At 38.4% G+C, this 23,775-nt stretch overlaps 1 pseudogene; it reads right to left on the reverse strand.

The window, feature by feature from the left end:
- Positions 1 to 18,353: 18,353 nt before the first annotated feature.
- LOC141417208 (early estrogen-induced gene 1 protein pseudogene) lies at positions 18,354 to 19,511 on the reverse strand (annotated as a pseudogene).
- Between the last annotated feature and the right edge of the window lie 4,264 nt (positions 19,512 to 23,775).

The following is a 23,775-nucleotide window of genomic DNA, read 5'->3' on the forward strand; positions in this document are numbered from 1 at the left end:
TCCATAATAAAAAAAATCAAGAAAAGCACATATCACATAAAACTTAGATTTCAGAATTTAGGGGTCAATCCAAAAGTGTAGAACTCAAGTTCTTGCATCACCTAGTATCTCTGTGCTTCTTCTTTCAGGATATTATTTTTTAATGAAGAGGTCAAGTAGGTCAAGAAGAACTACAGTAGCCTTGTATGGTCTGAGGGGAGATGTATTCTTCTCACAGAGATGCTGTTTGAAGTTGTTTTTGGATTTCTAATTACCACTAACTTGCCTGAACTCTTTCTTATTGTCTATTTCCTTTGAAAAAAAGAAATTCTTGTTTCTTTTTCTTCAAACTACTCAGACTATGTTCCAATCTCTGTTCTCACCTCAGTCTTACAAGAAGAGATACACTCAGTTTTATGTTTTGTTTCTTTTCAAATATTCCCACAAAGATAATATCCTGACCACAGACTTCACAATAAATTAATCTCTGGATGACACACAGCCAGTTATTTATTCACTCCAGTTCTGAGGTGTTTAATGTCTAACATGTCTGTAAAACTTCCTAGTTAAACAGAATTCTGTGAGAGTTGAATGGGAAATTCTCTAAAAGCAGCTTGTGTATTATGTATCCTCAATGAATTTGCACAGATGTTTTCTTTACCTCTATCCTTTTTTTCCCTGAAGACAGGTTCACATCATGATTCCACAGCTACTTCCTTGCCCTACTAAATCTCAATCAGAGATCTACGTGAAGAAAGGTGTGTCCCTACTTCTGAGATACATTTGTCAAGGAAGTATCCATGAACTCATAATTCAGGCAAACTCAGAAAGCTAGAATATCATTTGTGAATACAGCCAAGGAGAACATGACAATGAAAAACTCCTGATTTTCCACTCTCATCCTTACTAGGGAATAGAAAGATGAATCATTTCAGTTGAATGAACCATTTAATGCTGTAAATATTCTGAGTTAGACATTGAAGATATTTAAACAGCTTTACAAGCAGGAATTAGCAGTGATACCTATTCCTCTCTACCAATAAGCCTGCTAAGAAATATGAATTTTGTTCTTGTATATAGTTGATGATACAAGGAAACAATGGTGAAATTAAGCTCAGAGTAGTTGTGATATTCTAGGCATGGTGATGCATGCCTGTAACTGCAGTGCTCAGAGGTTGAAGTGAGAGGATTATGAGCTCAAGGCCAGTCTGGGCTACACTGCAAGACCCTGTTTCAAAACCAACCAAGAGTAACTTTCCACCTGACCACAAAGTCCATAGTTACCAGTGTATCCTCATTTGATATTTGCATTTGGCTTCTTTGACTTACATTTTGCATGTAAGCTTTATCCAGGACATTGCATTTATTTCTTTTCTGTTGGTGTTACTAGAGTTCGAACACCGGACCTCAAGCTTGCTAGGAAGGTCCTCTCCCACTTAATCCACACCCCAGCCCTTTTTTGCTGTAGTTATTTTTCAGGTACAGTCTCCTGTTTTTGGCCAGGGTGGCCTCAGACAGTGATCCTTCTATTTATAGCTTCCCATGAAGCTTGTATCACAGACACATGCCACCATGCTTGGCCTTGTTGGCAGAAATGTGGTCTTGCTAACTTTTTGCCTGTGCTAGTCTGAAAATGTGACTTTCCCAATCTCTTCCTTCCAAGCAGCTTGGAATACAGGAGTGAGATACTGTACTCTGCCTATTTTATATATATCTAATGTGTCTTTATTTCCAATGTAGAGTCTTTGTTATTGTTGCGTATTCCAGTATGACACACGTTCATTCATAACTCTTTTTAAAGTTTTAAATTTATAGCTAAAATTTTATTGAATTTATTGGACACATCTTGATGTTTTGAAGTATGTTATATATTGAAAAATGACAAAGCTAGACAATAAACCAGTAAGTTATATCACATTGTGTTTATTTTGTACTGACACACTACATCTACTCCAGTAGCAGTTTTAAGAATATAAAATACTGTTAATTTTAGGCATCATGTAGTACAATTACATTTCTTCAGTTTATTCCTCCTATCTAAATGAAAGCTTGTATCTTTTGACCAAGAACTAACCAGACCCCCAACAAACTCAGATCATGGTAACCATTGTTCTACTCTTTACTTCTAGAAGATCAACTTAAACATATATATCATAGATGAGTGAGATAATGTGATATTTCCGTGTCTGGTTTAGTTTGCTTATCATAATATCACTCAAAGTTAACTGTTTCTGAAAAGACAGGATTTCCTATTTTTGTGGCTGAATAAAATTTCATTCATTTAGTACATTTACTTATCCTTTCATCCATTCATGTGTACTTAGAATGATTCTGCATCTTGGCTACCATGGCAGAAAACATGGTTGTGAAAACATGTTGATTTCATTTTTGGGGGATACTCAAAATAGGATTACTTGCTCTCTGGTAGTTATTATTTTTAACATTTTGTGGAATCCTCATCATGTGTTCCATAATAACTATACTGATTTATATTCCCATGAACAGTGTGCATCTTCCCCTTTCTTCCAAATCCTCAACACAATTTGTTATCTGTTTTTATGCATATATTTATATCTAACCTTTCATATGGACATATAATCTATGAGATACAGTATTTTTGATTATGGTTTATTTTAACCTAGTAATACAGTTTTGGAGTAATTTCATACATTAAACTATAAAAGCAAAAGTGAAAAATAATAATAAAACACAGAGATCTTTCTTATTTTTATAGATATATATATTATGTTTCTTTGTGGCTATAGTGTAATTTGTATTATCAGTTTTTTTCCATTGGATATAAATTTCAGTTTTTTCCAATTTCCAGTTTCTCACCAAGAATATTGAATTGGGTTCACTGTACATAGGTTATTTTCTAATATTCAAGTGTATCTATAAGATAAACATCCAGATTTGGAGTTGTGAAGTAAAGAAACACATACATTAGTACTTTTGATCTGTATTACAAATTTTCCCTCCTTAGCGGTCATATAATTTTACTTTTGCTATGGCAGTGCATAAACCCAGAACACAGTCAAAAGAGGTAGTGATTGTATACATGTATTCTTGTCATTTTGATTAGTGAGAAATGGTGCGTAAGTTGAGTTTTATTTTAATTTCTACTGTAAATGATGATGGAAAAAAACAGTGGGTAGTGAGGAGAATTCTTTAATGATATTTTGGGGGGAGGACTCAAGTAAGAGGGATATTGTGACACATGATTTGAGTAGAGGAAGTTGGTACATTGAAGCAACAGAATTATCCAATGTGGTTTAAAGAATAAGGTCCAAAAGAACAGAGCAAGAAGCTGGTGTCAGTGATAAAGGAAGTGGATATTATTTGAAGTTCATTACAGAACCCTGAAATGTTTCACAGGAGGAGGGATGAGTATAAGCAGTATATTTTAGAGGTTACAGGGAGGTTTGGAAAATAAGCTCTAGAAAATGATTGTGATAAATTACAAAGATATTATCCTAACTCTTCTATTTCTCTGAGTGTTAGACTATCTATTAAAATATTCACCAGGATTATTTATTTCCAACATTCCAAGTAGTAAACATATGCACACACACACCAGACTTCAGAACTACGCTTTTTACCATGATATTTCATTTTCTACTTCTAGATCTCAGAAGAGTTACATAATTTGTGAAGAAGGCCCAAAATGTTATCAATAAAAATGTCACTTTTCATCCTATTTGTAGTAACTCCAAGTTTATTTTCAAAGTCAGGGGCTGAGGATAGTACTTTTTTAAGACTATTTAATTGACAAATGAAGATGACATATATGGAAGGTACACAAACTGATATTTTGATAAATAATTATAGTGTGTGATGACCACCACAGTCACATTAATTGATGCATTCAACATCATCTGCTGTGATTTGGGTGTGTTTTGTACCCCAAAGGTTCACATGTGGGAAACCTGGCCTCCTGAGCAATGGTGATAGGAAGTGATGTTGAAATTTTTCAAAGATGGGGCATAGAGAAGATTAGTTAAGTCATTGGGGACCATATCTTGAAAGAGAATAAGGTTATTCTCAAGGGATCCTGAGTTAGTTGTCATGAGGATGTTATAAAAGAGTGAGCCTGGCCTTTCCCCACACTCTGACTTCCTGACTCATCAGGTGATCTTACCTTCTCTCATGTCCACCTGCCACTGTAATACTATCTACCTAGAGACCCTTATCAGAAATGATTTAATGTTATCCCCATGCCTTTTAACCTCTATAACTCTTATCTAAATAAATCTTTCTCCATTATAAAACACCATGCCCCAGTTGCTTTGTAAGATAAGAAATACACCAACCATACCAGTAGAAATTTTCCATCTTTCTTAAATGACCCATTTCCCCCATCTTCTCCATATCCCCTGGTAAATACTGTTCTTTTTTCAAATTCTGTGATTTTGACTTCTTTTTTGTTTTTCACACTACTTGAGATTAAACTCAGGATATTGAGCTTGTTAATTTCTCTTCCACTTAAGTCACACCTCCAGAAATTTGTTTTAGTTTTTTATTTTCAGATTGTGTATCTTGGTCTTTGCCTGGTCTGGCCTCAGCTTGTGATCCTTCTAACTATGTGGCATGTTCCACCATGCCCAGTTGTTTTTTGAGATAGGGTTTTATTAACTTGTGCTTGTATTGGCCTTGAGCCATAATCTTCCCATCCCTGTCTCCCAAGTGGCTAGGATTATAGGCATTTATGACTTTTTAAATGATTCTACACAGAACTATTATTAAATGTATTATTACATTTCTGTAATGTAGCAAACACTCTCTCCTGCTATATTTTAAGAATGATTTCTGTTTCCTCCTTAGAATCTATTAACATTAAATATCTATGATTGTTACCAGCCACTCATGATAAGTACAGAAGATCAACAAAAAGAAAAGTACTAGCATTAAGAAAAGAGAAAAAGAAGATAAGAGCAATTATAAGGGTGTGAGACAGTTTGCTATACTGGAAAGTCACCTAGCTGTCCACATTAGACTCCTCATTTTCTCATTTCATTTCCTTAAAATCAACTTCAGCCTGGTGTGGCTAGCTTAAAGATATTTAAGTTATTATGACTAACATTTTAATTACCATTTTTAATATACAAACTCACTTGTCCATAATGAAAATGGAAATATATGGCTTGACTACTCTCTCTGGTAGTAGACTGAAGGACATTCTGTCTGTTTTGTTAAGCATTTTGCATACAACTTATGTGTGATAATTTGGAAATGGATCTTGTGCTTGATGAATTTGTAACTATTTGAGAAGAAAACACAGGCAAACTATTTCAGGAAAGAATTTGTTATTTTGCAATCAGAAGAGAAGGAGAATAGAAATAAGACTAGAAATTTCATCACATCATATGGGAAATTAAATTTTTTTTAAACTCCAAGTCAAAGAAATAAGAAATATTTTTCAGTTAAAATTTAACTTAGTTAATTTTTTAGCTTTTATAAATAAACTCAGAAAACAGATTAGAATAAGGGTATGGACTCCCATTCTATTCTGATTGTTTGAGAGCAACACACATGTGGGAGAACATTTAAGTGAAAAAAAAAGTCAATTTGAGTTTTAGGGCACAGTTTTAGATTTACTGCATTGCACAGTAAATTCTCTTACAGTAAATATATCAGAAGTCTATGAAAGCTCAGCAGAACATGCATTGCCAATGTAGGAGCATTTTGAGTGCTTGAGCTGTGATATAACCCTCAGGTATACAAACTTCCATTAGCAGAATGCAGCATTTTATGGTGGCTCAGTACCCATGGAGGACAGCTTCCCAACACCCAGGATAGATGTGAGTAATAAAGAAGTCCATTCAAGCAAGAAGTGTGATCTAATCAAGGAATATGTCACAACACATAGGATAAGAGACTTCCAAATTATCTACCAGGTGATATAGTATAGCTGCTATGAAATAAGGGATGCTGTGTGTCTTCCATCTTTTGCTGAGTAAAACTGGATTTTTTCTCTAGTAATCTCTCATCATGTGATACCTGAAAGCACATCTTCCCCAATATTTGTCAATCACAGTAGTTCCAGTTTTTCCATTATGGAATGTGTAATGTGGTTGTGTGTGTATTCACAGCAAGTGTCCGTTTCTGTACAGGTACCACCTTGTGTTTTATTTGGCATTTTGTTCTTTTTCTTTCTTAGCATTGGATATATTTTAATGAATCTGGTTTATTTAATACAAAAACACATTTCAAGGACACCAGAAACTTAAAAAACAAGCGAGAAGAAATTTTCTATTTTCCTCAAATCTTTCACATTCTACTTGCATACAAATTATAGAAGTTTATTTCAATTCCACATTGATGATAATGAATCAAAATGATAGTGATCAAATCTATGATAGTTCACCAACAATTATTTAACAATGTTTGTAAAAACATATCATTTCTAAATCTGTCTTAACATTTGAACTCTTCTTACTCTCCATCATTTAACTTCTAGTTTCAGTCACCTTATGTTGAAGTCTAAAATACCCTTTTTTGTTAAGTATGCACAATCATGATGAAGATGGTCAGCAGGACGGGTGTTATCTGGTGGCTACAAAAAGGTTGCAGTTTAGTACTTACACCTGCAGTTAACAGTAACTATCCTGTGCAGGCAGAGTAAACTAAGAGAAGCTATGAAATCTGATAAGAAATCTAGAGGAAAGCAAGACAAAGGCATAATGAGCCCTGCCATTGTAGGCTGGTATCCACAGCCAAAATTATTGATTGCATTCCTTACTGGCATGAACAAACTATGTTTTTCCTTCAAAAGTGTTATCACTGGTTGCACTTCACTGTACGTACACCTAGTAGAAGATAGTCCTTATAACAAAATCATCAGGTTTTTTTCAGAAGATAATCACTGATTACTTTTTCTTCTTCTTTGTCTTTTTCCCCTCAGTGTGTAAGGGTTGGAGTCTCTCATATTTCTTCTTTTATGCTGGATATTGGCTGCTTGAAAACTATTTCACCATTATTATCATTCAGTTCAGCTACTTCAGGATTTTGTCTCTCCAAAAATGTTTGTGTACACACTGGTGTGGGGCCCTGGCTGCCCATAGAATTCTCAGAAGTGTTAGGATTGCTTTCTGAAACCCATTTGTACTTCTTAGGCATGCTTGAAATGCGTTTATTACATAAAAGCAATTAAGTAAAACTACACTCAATTCCACGTGTGGCTATCCTCTTACTAAGTAACTTTTCCTTCCATTTCAATTGCACTTCAATCCTATCTTTTTACAAAATCTGAATTCTGATCAGAGTGTTTTACTGTTGCATATGAGAGGTTATGAAATGGAACATGCCACTCTCTAAAAGTTTCTTCATGGACTTTTTCTGGTGGCATAAACGACACACCAAGCATCTTTCACTAAAAGGTAGTTGTTCATTGTTTTGGCAACCATCTTGGCAACATCTTCAGACTCAAACTCCAGAAACATCTAGCCTCTGTTATTTCCAGTCCTTGTTCTTGACAGTCTGAATCTTGTAAGGCCAACAAACTGGAAAAAATATGCCTGCATCTGGCTTTCCTGAAGTACAGGAGATAGGTGATCCACAAAGATTATTCCAGGAGTAAGTTTTCTTGCCTTGTTTGCTATGCTGGGTTGCTTCAGGCAAATATGTACCACCTGCTTCTGAAACTACTCTTCTTCCTTTGGGTTCAACCACAAGCTCTGAGTGGTGGGTGAAGACTCAATGCTGAGGGTGGTCCCACAACCAGCTGCAGGAGCACACCCGAAACCTAGGGGCATTTCTGATTGTAATATAGAGGGAAGTCTTTCATAGGTTAATTTGACATAGTACTGTCCTCTGATCTGACGTCCTATTCAAGTTTCTTGCCTATTTTTATTTACTAGCTTATTTTTCTTAATTATTTTATTGTTTTGTAATCCAATTGGTCAATACAATATTTTTATGGTTAGTACTTTCTGTATCATATTTATGAAATTTTATCTAACAGAAATCAAGAAATATTATCATATGATATATTAAACAATATCATACATTAATGATATATGTAGTTTATGTATTTATCATAGTTTAATGATATACATAGTATACATATTTTCTGCAATTTTTTCTTTTTTTTTTACAATACTGGAATTTGAACTCAGGTTTTTGTGCTCATTAGGCAGGCACTCTACCACTTAAGCCACATCTCCAGCCCTATATTTTCTACTTTTTAACGGATTTTTGTCTGCTCATATAACCACTTACGATTGGAAGTTTATAAATCTTTTCTCATCTTGATAGAATTTTCTAAATTTTACTATTTTTTTCAAAAAAGTATTGGTGATCCAATCTCAGGTATATTTCATTTTTTTAAATTTCTAATTATTTTCTTTTATATGTCTATCTACTTTCTTTGCATTTATCTTTTTCTTAATTTAAAAGATTGGATTCATAATATACAAACTTAGCTTTGTTCAGGATTTTCAAATGTACATTTTCATCTTAATTCAGTTGTAATTTCTAATGTCCACTAAGATATGTTCTGTGAGCTATGAATTAGCTGGAGTGTTTTATTTGAACTACCAAACATGTTCTTCATAGTTATATTTTAATTGGTTTATAGCTTAATTTATTGTACTCAGAAAACATGATCTTTGTGATAAACCTCTGATATATTTGATGCTTTCTATGATGAAGCCCACAGTTAATTTTTTGATGGTCCATATAATGTAATGCAGTATTTTTCAGATTTGGTAATAACATTATATGTACAAATATATTTATTGTTTAGGTCTATTGTTTTTCTTGTTTCTGTACACTTGCTTTGTAATTTATAGAGATCATTTTATTTGATTTTATTTTTTTTTTTTCAGGTTTGTATTTTTTTTTTATTTTTTTTTTCAGTTTGAAAATTTTATTTTTTTTTATTTTTTTTTTTCATTTTTCTTTTATTATTCATATGTGCATAAAAGGCTTGGTTTATTTCTCCCCCCTGCCCCCACCCCCTCCCTTACCACCCACTCCACCCCCTCCTGCTCCCCCCCTCAATACCCAGCAGAAACTATTTTGCCCTTATCTCTAATTTTGTTGTAGAGAGAGTATAAGCAATAATAGGAAGGAACAAGGGGTTTTGCTGGTTGAGATAAGGATAGCTATATAGGGCATTGACTCACATTGATTTCCTGTGCGTGGGTGTTACCTTCTAGGTTAATTCTTTTTAATCTAACCTTTTCTCTAGTTCCTGGTCCCCTTTTCCTATTGGCCTCAGTTGCTTTAAGGTATCTGCTTTAGTTTCTCTGCATTAAGGGCAACAAATGCTAGCTAGTTTTTTAGGTGTCTTACCTATCCTCACCCCTCCCTTGTGTGCTCTCGCTTTTATCATGTGCTCATAGTCCAATCCCCTTGTTGTGTTTGCCCTTGATCTAATGTCCACATATGAGGGAGAACATACGATTTTTGGTCTTTTGAGTCAGGCTAACCTCACTCAGAATGATGTTCTCCAATTCCATCCATTTACCAGCGAATGATAACATTTCGTTCTTCTTCATGGCTGCATAAAATTCCATTGTGTATAGATACCACATTTTCTTAATCCATTCGTCAGTGCTGGGGCATCTTGGCTGTTTCCATAACTTGGCTATTGTGAATAGTGCCGCAATAAACATGGATGTGCAGGTGCCTCTGGAGTAACAGTCTTTTGGGTATATCCCCAAGAGTGGTATTGCTGGATCAAATGGTAGATCGATGTCCAGCTTTTTAAGTAGCCTCCAAATTTTTTTCCAGAGTGGTTGTACTAGTCTACATTCCCACCAACAGTGTAAGAGGGTTCCTTTTTCCCCGCATCCTCGCCAACACCTGTTGTTGGTGGTGTTGCTGATGATGGCTATTCTAACAGGGGTGAGGTGGAATCTTAGTGTGGTTTTAATTTGCATTTCCTTTATTGCTAGAGATGGTGAGCATTTTTTCATGTGTTTTCTGGCCATTTGAATTTCTTCTTTTGAGAAAGTTCTGTTTAGTTCACCTGCCCATTTCTTTATTGGTTCATTAGTTTTGGGAGAATTTAGTTTTTTAAGTTCCCTGTATATTCTGGTTATCAGTCCTTTGTCTGATGTATAGTTGGCAAATATTTTCTCCCACTCTGTGGGTGTTCTCTTCAGTTTAGAGACCATTTCTTTTGATGAACAGAAGCTTTTTAGTTTTATGAGGTCCCATTTATCTATGCTATCTCTTAGTTGCTGTGCTGCTGGGGTTTCATTGAGAAAGTTCTTACCTATACCTACTAACTCCAGAGTATTTCCTACTCTTTCTTGTATCAACTTAAGAGTTTGGGGTCTGATATTAAGATCCTTGATCCATTTTGAGTTAATCTTGGTATAGGGTGATATACATGGATCTAGTTTCAGTTTTTTGCAGACTGCTAACCAGTTTTCCCAGCAGTTTTTGTTGAAGAGGCTGCTATTTCTCCATCGTATATTTTTAGCTCCTTTGTCAAAGATAAGTTGCTTATAGTTGTGTGGCTTCATATCTGGATCCTCTATTCTGTTCCACTGGTCTTCATGTCTGTTTTTGTGCCAGTACCATGCTGTTTTTATTATTATTGCTTTGTAATATAGTTTGAAGTCAGGTATTGTGATACCTCCTGCATTGTTCTTTTGACTGAGTATTGCCTTGGCTATTCGTGGCCTCTTGTGTTTCCATATAAATTTAACAGTAGATTTTTCAATCTCTTTGATGAATGTCATTGGAATTTTGATGGGAATTGCATTAAACATGTAGATTACTTTTGGGAGTATAGACATTTTTACTATGTTGATTCTACCAATCCATGAGCATGGGAGATCTCTCCACTTTCTATAGTCTTCCTCAATCTCTTTCTTCAGAAGTGTATAGTTTTCCTTGTAGAGGTCTTTCACATCTTTTGTTAGGTTTACACCTAGGTATTTGATTTTTTTTGAGGCTATTGTAAATGGAATTGTTTTCATACATTCTTTTTTCGTTTGCTCATTGTTAGTGTATAGAAATGCTAATGATTTTTCTATGTTGATTTTATATCCTGCTACCTTGCTATAGCTATTGATGATGTCTAGAAGCTTCTGAGTAGAGTTTTTTGGGTCTTTAAGGTATAGGATCATGTCATCTGCAAATAGGGATATTTTGACAGTTTCTTTACCTATTTGTATTCCTTTTATTCCTTCTTCTTGCCTAATTGCTCTGGCTAGGAATTCCAGTACTATGTTGAATAGGAGTGGAGATAGTGGGCATCCTTGTCTGGTTCCTGATTTTAGAGGGAATGGTTTTAATTTTTCTCCGTTAAGTATAATGCTGGCTGTAGGTTTGTCATATATAGCTTTTATAATGTTGAGGAACTTTCCTTCTATTCCTAGTTTTCTTAGAGCTTTTATCATGAAATGATGTTGGATCTTATCAAAGGCTTTTTCTGCATCTATTGAGATGATCAAGTGGTTTTTGTGTTTGCTTCTGTTAATGTGGTTTATTACGTTTATTGATTTTCGTATGTTGAACCACCCCTGTATCCCTGGGATGAAGCCTACTTGGTCGTGGTGAATAATCTTTTTGATGTGTTGCTGAATTCGATTTGCCATTATTTTGTTGAGGATTTTTGCATCAATGTTCATTAAGGAGATTGGCCTATAGTTCTCCTTTTTGGAGGTGTCTTTGCCTGGTTTTGGGATAAGTGTAATAGTGGCTTCATAAAATGTGTTTGGCAGTTTTCCTTCCCTTTCTATTTCATGGAACAGTTTAAGGAGGGTTGGTATCAGTTCTTCTTTAAAGGTCTGATAGAATTCAGCAGAGAATCCATCAGGTCCTGGACTTTTCTTTTTGGGGAGTCTCTTGATTGCTGCTTCAATTTCATTTTGTGTTATAGGTCTATTCAGGTGATTAATTTCCTCTTGGTTCAGTTTTGGATGATCATATGTATCTAGAAATCTGTCCATTTCTTTTAGATTTTCAAATTCATTTGAATATAGGTTCTCAAAGTAGTCTCTGATGATTTCCTGGACTTCCATGGTGTTTGTTGTTATCTCCCCTTTTGCCTTCCTGATTCTACTAATTTGGGTTTTTTCTCTCCTCATTTTAGTCAGGTTTGCCAGGGGTCTATCGATCTTGTTTATTTTTTCAAAGAACCAACTTTTTGTTTCATTAATTCTTTGTATGGTTTTTTTGGTTTCTATTTCATTGATTTCAGCTCTTATTTTTATTATTTCTCTCCTTCTATTTGTTTTGGGATTTGCTTGTTCTTGTTTTTCTAGGAGTTTGAGATGTATCATTAGGTCATTGATTTGGGATCTTTCAATCTTTTTAATATATGCACTCATGGCTATAAACTTTCCTCTCAAGACTGCCTTAGCTGTGTCCCATAGGTTCTGGTAGGTTGTGTTTTCATTTTCATTGACTTCTAGGAACTTTTTAATTTCCTCTTTTATTGCATCGATGATCCATTCTTCATTAAGTAATGAGTTATTTAGTTTCCAGCTGTTTGTATGTTTTTTGTCTTTACTTTTGTTGTTGAGTTCTACTTTTACTGCATTGTGGTCAGATAGTATGCATGGTATTATTTCTATTTTCTTATATCTGCTGAGGCTTGCTTTGTGCCCTAGGATATGATCTATTTTGGAGAAGGTTCCATGGGCTGCTGAGAAGAATGTATATTGTGTAGAGGTTGGATGAAATGTTCTGTAGACATCTACTAGGTCCACTTGATCTATTGCATATTTTAGTTCTTGGATTTCTTTACTGAGTTTTTGTTTGGATGACCTATCTATTGATGATAATGGAGTGTTAAAGTCTCCCACAACCACTGTGTTGGCGTTTATATATGCTTTTAGGTCTTTCAGGGTATGTTTGATGAAATTGGGTGCGTTGACATTGGGTGCGTACAGATTGATGATTATTATTTCCTTTTGGTCTATTTCCCCTTTTATTAGTATGGAATGTCCTTCTTTATCTCGTATGATCAATGTAGGTTTGAAGTCTACTTTGTCAGAGATAAGTATTGCTACTCCTGCTTGTTTTCGGGGGCCATTGGCTTGGTAAATCTTCTTCCAGCCTTTCATCCTAAGCATATGCTTATTTCTGTCAGTGAGATGAGTCTCCTGTAAGCAACAAATTGTTGGATCTTCTTTTTTAATCCATTTTGTCAAACGGTGTCTTTTGATGGGTGAATTAAGTCCATTAACATTAAGTGTTAGTACTGATAGGTATGTGGTGATTCCTGCCATTTAGTTATCTTAGTTGTTTGAAGGTTTGATTGTGTGAACCTAACTTGATGTTACTCTCTACTGTCTTGCTTTTTCTTATCCTGTGGTTTGGTGCTGCCTGCCTTTTCATGGTTAAGTTGGGTGTCACTTTCTGTGTGCAGGATCCCTTGCAGAATCTTTTGTAATGGTGGCTTTGTGGTCACATATTGTTTTAGTTTCTGCTTATCATGGAAGACTTTTATTGCTCCATCTATTTTGAATGATAGCTTTGCTGGGTAGAGCATCCTGGGGTTGAAGTTATTTTCATTCAGTGCCCGGAAGATCTCACCCCACGCTCTTCTTGCTTTTAATGTTTCTGTTGAGAAGTCTGCTGTGATTTTGATGGGTTTACCTTTGTATGTTACTTGTTTTTTCTCTCTTGCAGCCTTCAATATTCTTTCCTTAGTTTCTGAACTTGTTGTTTTAATGATGATATGTCGTGGAGTAGTTCTATTTTGATCTGGTCTGTTTGGTGTCCTGGAGGCCTCTTGCATTTGTATGGGAATATCTTTCTCTAGATTTGGGAAATTTTCCGTTATTATTTTGTTGAATATATTACGCATTCCCTTCGCTTGCACCTCTTCTCCTTCTTCGATGCCCATGATTCTCAAGTTTGGTCTTTTGATGGAGTCAGTGAGTTCTTGCATTTTCTTTTCACAGGTCTTGAGTTGTTTAATTAGTAGTTCTTCAGTTTTTCCTTTAATTACCATTTCATCTTCAAGTTCTGAGATTCTGTCTTCTGTTTGTTCTATTCTGCTGGATTGGCCTTCCGTTTTGTTTTGCAGTTCTGTTTCGTTCTTTTTTCTGAGGTTTTCCATATCCTGGCTGTTTTCTTCTTTATTGTTGTCTATTTTTGTCCTGAGTTCATTTATCCATTTATTCATTGTGTTCTCTCTTTCACTTTGGTGTTTATACAGTGCTTCTATGGTTTCCTTTATTTCTTCTTTTGCTTTTTCAAATTCTCTATTTTTATTGTCTTGGAATTTCTTGAGTGTCTCCTGTACATTTTGGTTGACCCTATCCAGTATCATCTCTATAAAATTCTCATTGAGTACTTGTAGTATGTCTTCTTTTAAATTATTCTTGTGGGCTTCATTGGGTCCTTTGGCATAGTTTATCTTCATTTTGTTGGAGTCTGGCTCTGAGTTTCTGTTCTCTTCATTCCCCTCTGGTTCCTGTACTAATTTTTTGCTGTGGGGAAACTGGTTTCCTTGTTTTTTCTGTCTTCCTGTCATTGTCCTTGGTGTTGTTACTGTCCCTGTACTGTGTGTAATTAAGTATTTTCTAGCTTGTAATAATAACAATGGTAATATTGAGAATGGAAGAGTGAGCTGAGATGGAAAGCAAGAAGTTAAAGAAAAGGGGAAAACAAATATACAGACAAGAGGGAGAAAGCAGAACAAGGTATCAGACAAGAGAGTTTCAAAGGTATAAACAGGGAGTGTTAGTGTACTAATCGACAGTAAGCTGAACAGACAATAGAGTGACAGAGAGAGGATTGAAAATCAAAGATAAAAAAAATAAAAAATAAGTATATGAAAGTAATATCTATTTATAAAAATGAATTAAAATAAAATGGAAAATAGAAAATTAAAAAAAACAAAAAAAACAAAAAAACCAAAAAACTTCCAAGTTTATATGCAATGCAATTTCAGTCTTAATAATTTGGATGTCCGTCTCAATCTCCAGTCCTGGAGTTGGTGCCTCAGATGTTGTTCTGTAGTTGTCTCATCAAAGGGTATGCATAAAGTAGAACAAAACTACACTCACACACACACAGAAGAAAGAAAAAAAAGCCCCACCAAGTGTCCCCAGTTCAAATGCAATACAGTTTCAGTAAGTTTTTCGGCTTGCAGGTGTAATTCGGTTGTTCTCTCATCAAAGGTAGGGAGAAAAAGAAAAAAAAAGCGTCTGGAGGCAGTTCTGAGAGTGGTATCTGCAACTGTGGCTTGCCTGCCTGCTGCTCTCAGCCTGTAGCTGGCGGCGTTATTTATGCAGATCTCTGGGGTGAGCTAGCACTCACCTGGTCCCACAGGCTTTGTTTGCTCAGAGTTCTCCTGTGCGGGGGAGGGGGGCCTCTGCTACAGGCTTTTCCCTTTCCAAGCACTGGGAAAGGCGACACTGCCCCGCGTTGTCAGGCCTGCGTGTTTATTTACAGTTCACGTGGGAAGTGGGTCTTCCCTCCTCTCACAAGCGTCCCTGCTCCTGGTTGCTGGCGCGCCCCGCTCCCGCCAGAGCCTCTCCGGCCCGCCCGGCTCGTTTATTTACAGTCCCGGGAAGGATTCCCTTCCCCCAATCTTCAGCGCTCAGGGCGCCCCACCCTCTTTCCAGCGTGTCTTATTGCTTAGTACTCAGTTTCTTATTGCTTAGTACTCAGTTTCTCTTTTTTTCCCTGGTGGAGGTCAGTCTGTCCAGGGGGCTATGCTGCTCTGGCCCAGGCTTGTCTGTGGGGGAACCGCGGTACCGCGAAGCTCACCTGGTCCGCGTCTTCCCAAGCCATATGGGCGCCGGCCACTGGCGGCCCGGGGGCCTCCTCGGTTCTCCGTTTAACGTGAAGTGGAGATTCTCTGCGCCGGCTGGAGGTGTGGAGGAGTCAAAGTTATGCCTTTTCTCGGTGATTATGCCTGCAAAGTGTGTCTCCAGCGTCTCTCCAAGATTTCACTATAGGAGGGTCGCTTTCTGCTTCCTCCCTCTAGCCGCCATCTTGGAATCCTCTGATTTTATTTTTATTAGCATATATTAAATGTGCAAAGTCAGGGTTTCCATTGTGATATTTCAATATCTATATGTAATGGACTTTCATCATATTCATCCCCTCTATTATGCTTTCTTAGCTCCCGCTTCCAAATCCCCTTTAAAAAACTTTTTTGTATTTTTTATCACATTTTAAATTAATACACATTAATAATACATAGGAGAAATTTTTATTGTTTATGGCATTTACAAAAATTCTTAAAATGTATCAAATATACCACACTTGAATTCATCCTCTCCACCACTCTCCTTTATCTCCCCCTCCTCTCATTCCTGGAATAGTTTCAACAGGTCTCATTTTTCCATTTACATACATGAATACACATTTTTTGCACTGTATTCACCCTCCTTCATTCTTTCCCTACCACCACTCTCCCAATGGTACCAACACCCTGCCTTTCTGCCCCGGCTATGGCTGCAGCTAGTGCTTATTTGATTGTGGCCAAATTCTTAACCCAGTTACCCTGGGCTACAGCTTGGTTGAGAGAATGTGGCAGGGTCTGTCTCCTGGGGTGACTGTTGAACTCAAACCTTAGCTTAGGTGAGGCTGGGGATCCTGGTTTGGGGCAGTCTCCCTGACAATGCCAATGCCAGCTGCTTTGTGTCTAAAACCCCAGAATTTTGAATCAAGCCCAAATTACACCTGACTGCAATGCCCTCTTAGGCTGAGGGAGTTCGTGGGCATGGAAGGGAAGGACTGTGCTCCCTCATCTTCTAGGGGTCACCTACTCTGCAGACAATGGCAAGTTTCCCTTTAAAGCCCCAGGTATCTGTCAGGGAGGAAAGGATTCTCTGAGATGACCTCAACCTTCTCCAGTCAGAGATATGCTGTCTTGCCATGGCAGGCACCTTCCAACATTCATTTTCTAAAAGCATTATTGAGTGATTAAAATAATGCTGATGACAGCAGAATCTGTAGAAATGCTCTAGTCCCAATATGAAGACGTTCTAAGACCAAGATTTCCATCTCTTGCCAGCTTAGGCAGACAAAGACAGGGCAAGAAACCTCCCAGCCTGGGGAGTACACCTATCACCACTCAGAGGAAAGCCAGTGTCCTGCTCCAGCCCATTCTCAGTACTGCTGGAACCCTGCCTTTAGGTTGGGTGGGGAACAGAGGCACCTGGGGAGGGTAAAATATGGAACTGCAAACTCAAAAAGAGAAAAAGATAAAAAGGAAAAAAGTTATAGGGCTAAGTAACACCAGACCACGGGGTTTATATGAAATAAGTGAACCTCAAAGGACAGGAGTTTGTCCTTCAAGACAGTCTCAAGGACACGCCAAAAAAGTGCTAAAAGGAGGCCTTAGCAGGGGTGGAGTTAAGAACAGAGCCAGACTGCATGCTGCCACTTGATGTATCCCCTCCCTTGACCATGAGTGGTCAAGCAGAAAGCCAGCTCTAGCCTGTTCAGTCCCAGTGCATGTGCTTCTCCAGCACAGGTCCAAACCTGACCTGCTGAACTAAGGACAAAAGACAGGGGAGGTTTCTTTGTCCAGCCCAGTTGGGCTCCATTGTTCCTGCAGGAAAGCCAGCTGATCAGGACACAGCCCAGAACATGGGGCATCATGAAACTCAGAACTTCATAGGCTCTGGTCGTAGGCCTGAGCTGGCACTGACTGGAGAGCCGAGGGAGTGTCCCCAAGCAAGCCAGGCTACCAGAACCTGGGCCTGACTATATAGCAGGCAGAAGCCAGGGGTCCTTAGGAAGGAGTCAAGGGGAAGGGAGTAAGATCAGAGGAGTTGTGCTGGGGACAAGCATGTCCAAAGTACAGACTGCCAGGATAACAGGCGAACAAACATTTGTTGGGAGAGGTAGTGTCTCAATCCAGAGTGTGGGTAGGGTCTGAGGTCTTGGCTCCCAGGAGGAAGCTGCCAGCAGATCTCCTAGGACACAGGCAAGGGACAACTGAAGCACTAAGAGAGAGTCACAGGTGGCATAATTCAGGGGATGCATTGGCCCCCAAGGACAAGGGGGCAATGGAGCAAGAACATGTTAGCCTGGCCAAAGCTGGTACTCCTGGAATGAGTGGGTCATGGAGGGAGAGACCCCTCTACCACAAGCAAACCCACATGTGAAGGAGCTTCTGCATGTCCTCATGCGGAATCAGGTCGTTCTCCATGGGGATAGGCTTAGTCAGCTCTGTCTTATTCCCTGTAGCACACTCCCATCTGTCCTGCCTTCTAGTGGTTCTGAGGAAAATACTCACAGTAGGGCCCAGGCCTGGGGGTGCTGCAGGATCACAGGGAGAGGGGGCAGGTGGGAGAACAACGGAACGATGCTTTAGGCAGGTGTGGGCAACAAGACATCATGGAAAAGGCACAGATAAGATGAGGAGGGTATCCAAAGGGAAGACCCTCATGGAATGATGCAGGTCTGGACTCCCAGCTTTCCAGCCTTGACACAGGCTGTCAATGGCTTTCAATCACAACTGGCTTATAGACACCACAGGAGACTGTTGGCCAACTGAATGCCTCTCAGGCTGATGGAAACATCTTGGCTCAGAAACAGCAGAAAGTTGCTGTCCTTGGTGTTGCTGCTGTCTATGAAGTCCTGGTTCTGCATGATCTTTTCCACAATAAGTGTATTGTCCACCCAGGATGGGTAGCTTTCCACTGAGTACTTTTTTCACAGAAAGTTGCTGTCTGACAGACATAGAGGCCCAGGTTGGACCACAGTGGCTTCTACAGGGCAGGGGCTTTTGCTCAGTGCTCTCAGTGCCCTGCACAGCTATGCTGAGGCCTTCAGAGGCCCTGCTGCTAGTGGACATGCTGTGGTGGTGCTTTAAGTCTGACAGGCTGGAGCAGTGCTAGTGTTCTGTGCTGTAACCAGAGTTCTTAAACTGCTGGCTGGCATAGCTGGAATTGCAGGAGTGACCAGAGTGGAACACCTCCTTGGGGCTGGACAGGCTCTGACCAGGCTTCTCTGGCAGGCCTGAGCCTAGGAAAGTGGGCCAGGCCTTGGGTGAGCCTGAATCCTGTCAGGATGTTGGTGCTGCTGATGCCACTGCTGCTTGTCCTGCCCCCTTACATGTCAGCTGTAGGAGGATTCCTGGCCCTGGAAGGAGATAGACTTGGAAGTAGATGGCATCTTTGGCACCTAAATCAGGAGAACCCTGATTTAAGACAAGCAGGAAATCTAGAAAGTACTAGTGGTAACCTTCCAGACACAGTTGTCCTAGTGGGTGCTCTTTGTGTCATATCCCTCCAATGGACAGCAGGCACAGTAGAGTCCCAACCTGCAAACACTACTAGGTTCAAGTTAGTGAAGCCCAGCTGGGAAAAAGCCTTCCTGCCATTCAGGTCCTTGTGCACAGACACATGGAAAATGCAGGGGTCCAGCAGGCAAGTGATTGCATTGACAGTCACCTTATACAGAAAACAACCTCTTCTGTCACTGCACACAGTTCTCTTACACCTCCTCTGCAAAGACAAGCTGACAAAATCCCTACCATCAAGCATCCAGACCTTACAAAAAAGAACCACATTCACAAAAGAGACCTTAGTCAGCTCCCCTAACGCAAAAGTGGTATGGAATTTGAATTTATTTTTCCTCATCCAGAAAGACATGAGCTAGTTCCCAGAGTCTGAAGCCCAGAAATCCAAAAAAGGTAAAAGGTGGGTTATGTAACAGAAAACCTTCAGATTCCTCTCTCTTCACCACATCCCCTCCTCAACACCTGAGCCAGATCTCTCCCAGATGGTGGAAGAGGTAGCAAAGCGGGTAGGAATCTGAGTCTGGAGTCCCAGGTCAGATCAACCAGTCCACTTCCCGGGCTACTTACCTTCACCTTCATGGAACTGGAGCTCAGAAGGGCTCTGAGAGGTCTGGGGCTTCACCGGCAGGTAAATAATGGGGCTTGGCCAGGAGGCAAGGGCAAAGGTAGCAGGCAGCAGACCCAAGAGCTCATGTGGCGTGGCCAGGCAGACACGTGGGACTGAGCTCAGCAGACAGACTGGTGAGACTGAGCCCGGTGGTCAGACAGGAGAGGTCCGGAGCTGCAACTGTCCTTTCCCTGCCACGCTGGCTGCAAGGGTAGGTGTGCTCGCCACTGTCAAGTCCCCGCAACTGATGCCCAGCAGCCTGGGCAGGTGATGTGGAGGGCGCCCCAGGGGCAGCCGAGGATCAGGAACCTCTCAGGAAGGTGAGGCAGGACCACTAAGGGCCGGCGTTGTCCAGGCATGAGCCTCTCCAAGGCACACAGCAGACCAGCCCCAGGCAGCTGGGGTGACTCCACCTTGGTCCTAGGATCCTCATGGGGAACCTGGTGGAGCTGAGGTGCCCTACCTCCAGGCCAGTGGCTTCAGCCTGGTCCTCCGCTTCAGTCCAGCATACCCCCAGCAGCACCTCTATTGCCAGCACCAGTGACTTAAGCCCCACTCTGAATGGCCCCTCTGGGAGAACACAGAGGCACTGTGCCGATGCCCAAGGAGCCCCGACCAATGGCCCCAATTTGTCAATCCTTATTCTTATTTCTTGAGCTTTTAGAATCCTGCTCAGAAAGTCTTTGCCTATACCTGTGTCTAAGTTTGTAGTTGTTGTTTTGCCTTTGTGTGTGTGTGACAAAACTCAAGGCTTTGTGCTTATAAAACTCAAGGCTTTGTGCTTATAAAACAGGCACACTTTTGCTTGAGTCCATTTTGCTCTGGTTATTATGGAGATGAGGCTGGCCTCGAACTGCACTCCTCCCAATCTTACCCTTCCAAGTAGCTAAGATTACAGGCATGAGCCACTGGCAGGTGCTTGTAAACACAGCCCCAAAGTGTTTTCTCTAGGTTTTCCTCAAGTAGTTTCAAAGTTTCAGGTCTCAAATTAAGGTCTTTAGTTGCTTCCTTTTATTTTTGTACATGATGAGATACAGGAATCTACTTTCTGTCTTCTTCATGAGGATATCCACTTTTCCCAGCACCATTTGTTGAACAGGCTATCTTTTCTCCAACATATGTTTTTGGCACTGTTATTGAGAAACAGATGGCTGAGACTGCGTGGAATTATTTCTGAGTCTTCTGTTGTATTCCATTGGTCAAAGTGTCTGTTTTTCTTTATTTTATTTCTTTTTTTGCCAATGTTATAGTGTTTTTGTTGCTATGGCTCTATAGTATTTAATTTAATGTTAGTTATTGTGATTCCTCCAACATTGACAGTTTTTCTGAAGATTGCTTGGGCTATGTGGGGTCTGTTTTGCTTGGATATGAATCTTAGGATTGTTTTTCTATTTCTTTGAAGAAAGATAAGGGAATATTGATGGGGATTGAATTGAATCTGCAGAATGCTTTTGATAGATACAATAGCCATTTTCACAATGTTAATTTTGCCAATCCATGACTATGGGAGGTTGTTCCATTGTCTAGTGTCTTCTTCAATTTCTTTTTTCAATGTTTGATAGTTTCATTGTAGAAGTTTTTTACCTCCTTAAGTTTATTCCTCATTTTCTTTTTTTGTTTTGTTGTTTGGACCTTAGGGTTTACTTGTGCTGGTAAAGCTGGAGCTCTATTGCTTGAGCCACATCTGCAGTCCATTTTGGAGAGGGTTCCTCAAACTGTTTGCCTGGATTGGTCACTATCCTCCCTATTTAAGCTTCCCAAGTACCTAGGATATACAGACATGAGCCACCATGCCTGGTGAAGCTACTTACTTTTGTATGTTGATTTGTATATGATATAAAATATGCTAAATTGTTAAAAGTTTTTATCAGTTTTGGTGGAGAATTTAGGGTTTTTAAAGTATAGGATCATATCTGAATATAGGGACAATTTTACTTCAACCTTTTCAAAACCGTTTTCTTTCTTTTTTTTTCATTTATTGTTCTAGCTAAGAATTCAAGCACTATATTGAAAAACAGTGGAGAGAGTATACAGCCTTCTCTTGTTCCTGATTTTAGAAGAAATGCTTTCAGTTTTTCTCTACTTAGTACAATGTTGGGTAAAGATTTCTCATAAATAGTATTTATTCAGTTGAAATATCTTCCTTTTGTTCCTAGATTCTTCCTAATTTTATCATGAAGTGATGTTAAAATGTGCCAAAGAATTTTCCTACATCCACTGAGATGAACATGTGATTTTTGTTCCTGAATCTATTTACGTGTCAAATTACCTACATTGATTTGCATACCTTGAACCATTCTTATATACCAGGAATGAAACTAACATAATTATGGTGTGTGATTTTTTTCTATATGTTATTGAATTTTTTGCAAGTATTTGATTGGGAGGTTTGGAATTATGTTCATTAAGAAATCCTTATCTCAACTAACAAAAATACTTTGTCTTTCTTATTATTGCTTATGTCTTCTCTTCAACAAAATTGGAGAAAAGGGTAGAACAGGTTCTGCCTGGAAGTGAGAGAGGGTGGGGAAAAGAGGGAAGGGGCAGGGAGCAGGGGGAGAGAAATGTATGCACATATAAATAAATGAATAAAAAATGTAAAAACAATAAAATAAACTTAAAGAAAATTGCTTTAAAGTGTTTTCTTTATCTTCTTTCGATATCAGGGTAATACTGGCTTCATACAGTCGATGTGGTTATATTTCTTCCCTTTCTATTTTATGTAATATTTTAAGGAACACTGTTAATTCTTTAAAGGTCTGGTAGAATTCAGTAGTGAATACACAGTCCTGAGATTTTCTTTTTATTACTACTTTGATTCCATTGCTCACTATTGATCTATTTAGATTGTTTATATCCTCCTGGTTATGTTTAGTAAGTCATATGTATCTAGAAATTTATCCAGTTACTCTGGATTTTTTAGTTTATTGGAATACAGATTTTCAAAATATTCCCTAATGATCCTCTGAATTGTAGCAACGTTCCCTTTCATCTCTAAATTTATTAGTTTGGATCTCCTCTGTGTTTTGGTTTGTTTGCCAATCTTGTTTATCCTTTCAAAAAGCCAATTCATTCTTTTACTGAATTTTTTTTGTTATTTTTTCTTAATTTAATCAATTTCTGCACTAATTTTAATTATTCTTTTCTACCTACTAATTTTGGGCTTGGTGTGTTCTTGTTTTTCTAAGAGCTTAGGTGAATCATTAAGTTATTTATTTAAGATTTCTCTGATTTTAATGCAGGTACTAATAGCTGTAAATTTCTCTTAGGTTCTGATAATGTTATATTTTTATTTTCAATTAATTTTAGAAATTTAAATATCTAGCTTTATTTTTCAATGACCCATTTATCATTGAAAAGTGTACTTGTCACTATCCATGTGAATGTACAGCTTTTATGCTTTCTGTTGCTATTGACATCTTCTTGTATCCATGATAATCTGATAAGAGTCAAGAAACTCTTTGAACTTTCATGTATTTGTTGAGACATGTTCTATGGGTTTGTCCTGGTTGCTTTGAGCACCTTTTGTTCTTTCTCCCTTCTTCCTCTTGGAGTTTGCTGCTTTACTGAATTGAGCATGTTTGTTTGTTTCCTTTTTCTCACTTACTCATATATTCTTCTGAAATGTTTTCTTTCCTGATCTCTCATATTTGTGACTTTCTGTCTTCCTTATCTGCACATGGGATTTAAGTATATTCTTCAGTGATGGCTTAGTGATCACACTTGCCTTAGTTTGTGCTTATCTTGGAAGGTCTTTAATTCCCCATTGAATTTAAGGGATAACTTTGTTGGATATCATAACCTTGGTCGGCAGTTATTTGCTTTCAGAACTTGAAGTATATCATTCTGTATTTTCCTGGATTTTAGGATTTCTGTTGATTTTAGGGTGTCTGATATAATTCTGAAGTGTTTGCCTTTGTATGCAAGTTGACATTTTCTATTGAAACTTTTCATGGTCTTTATTTGTATTGTAGACTTAGCATTTTGATTAGAATGTGATATAATGAAA

This window comes from Castor canadensis, chromosome 15 (assembly GCF_047511655.1).
Source record: "Castor canadensis chromosome 15, mCasCan1.hap1v2, whole genome shotgun sequence".
NCBI lineage: Eukaryota > Metazoa > Chordata > Mammalia > Rodentia > Castoridae > Castor > Castor canadensis.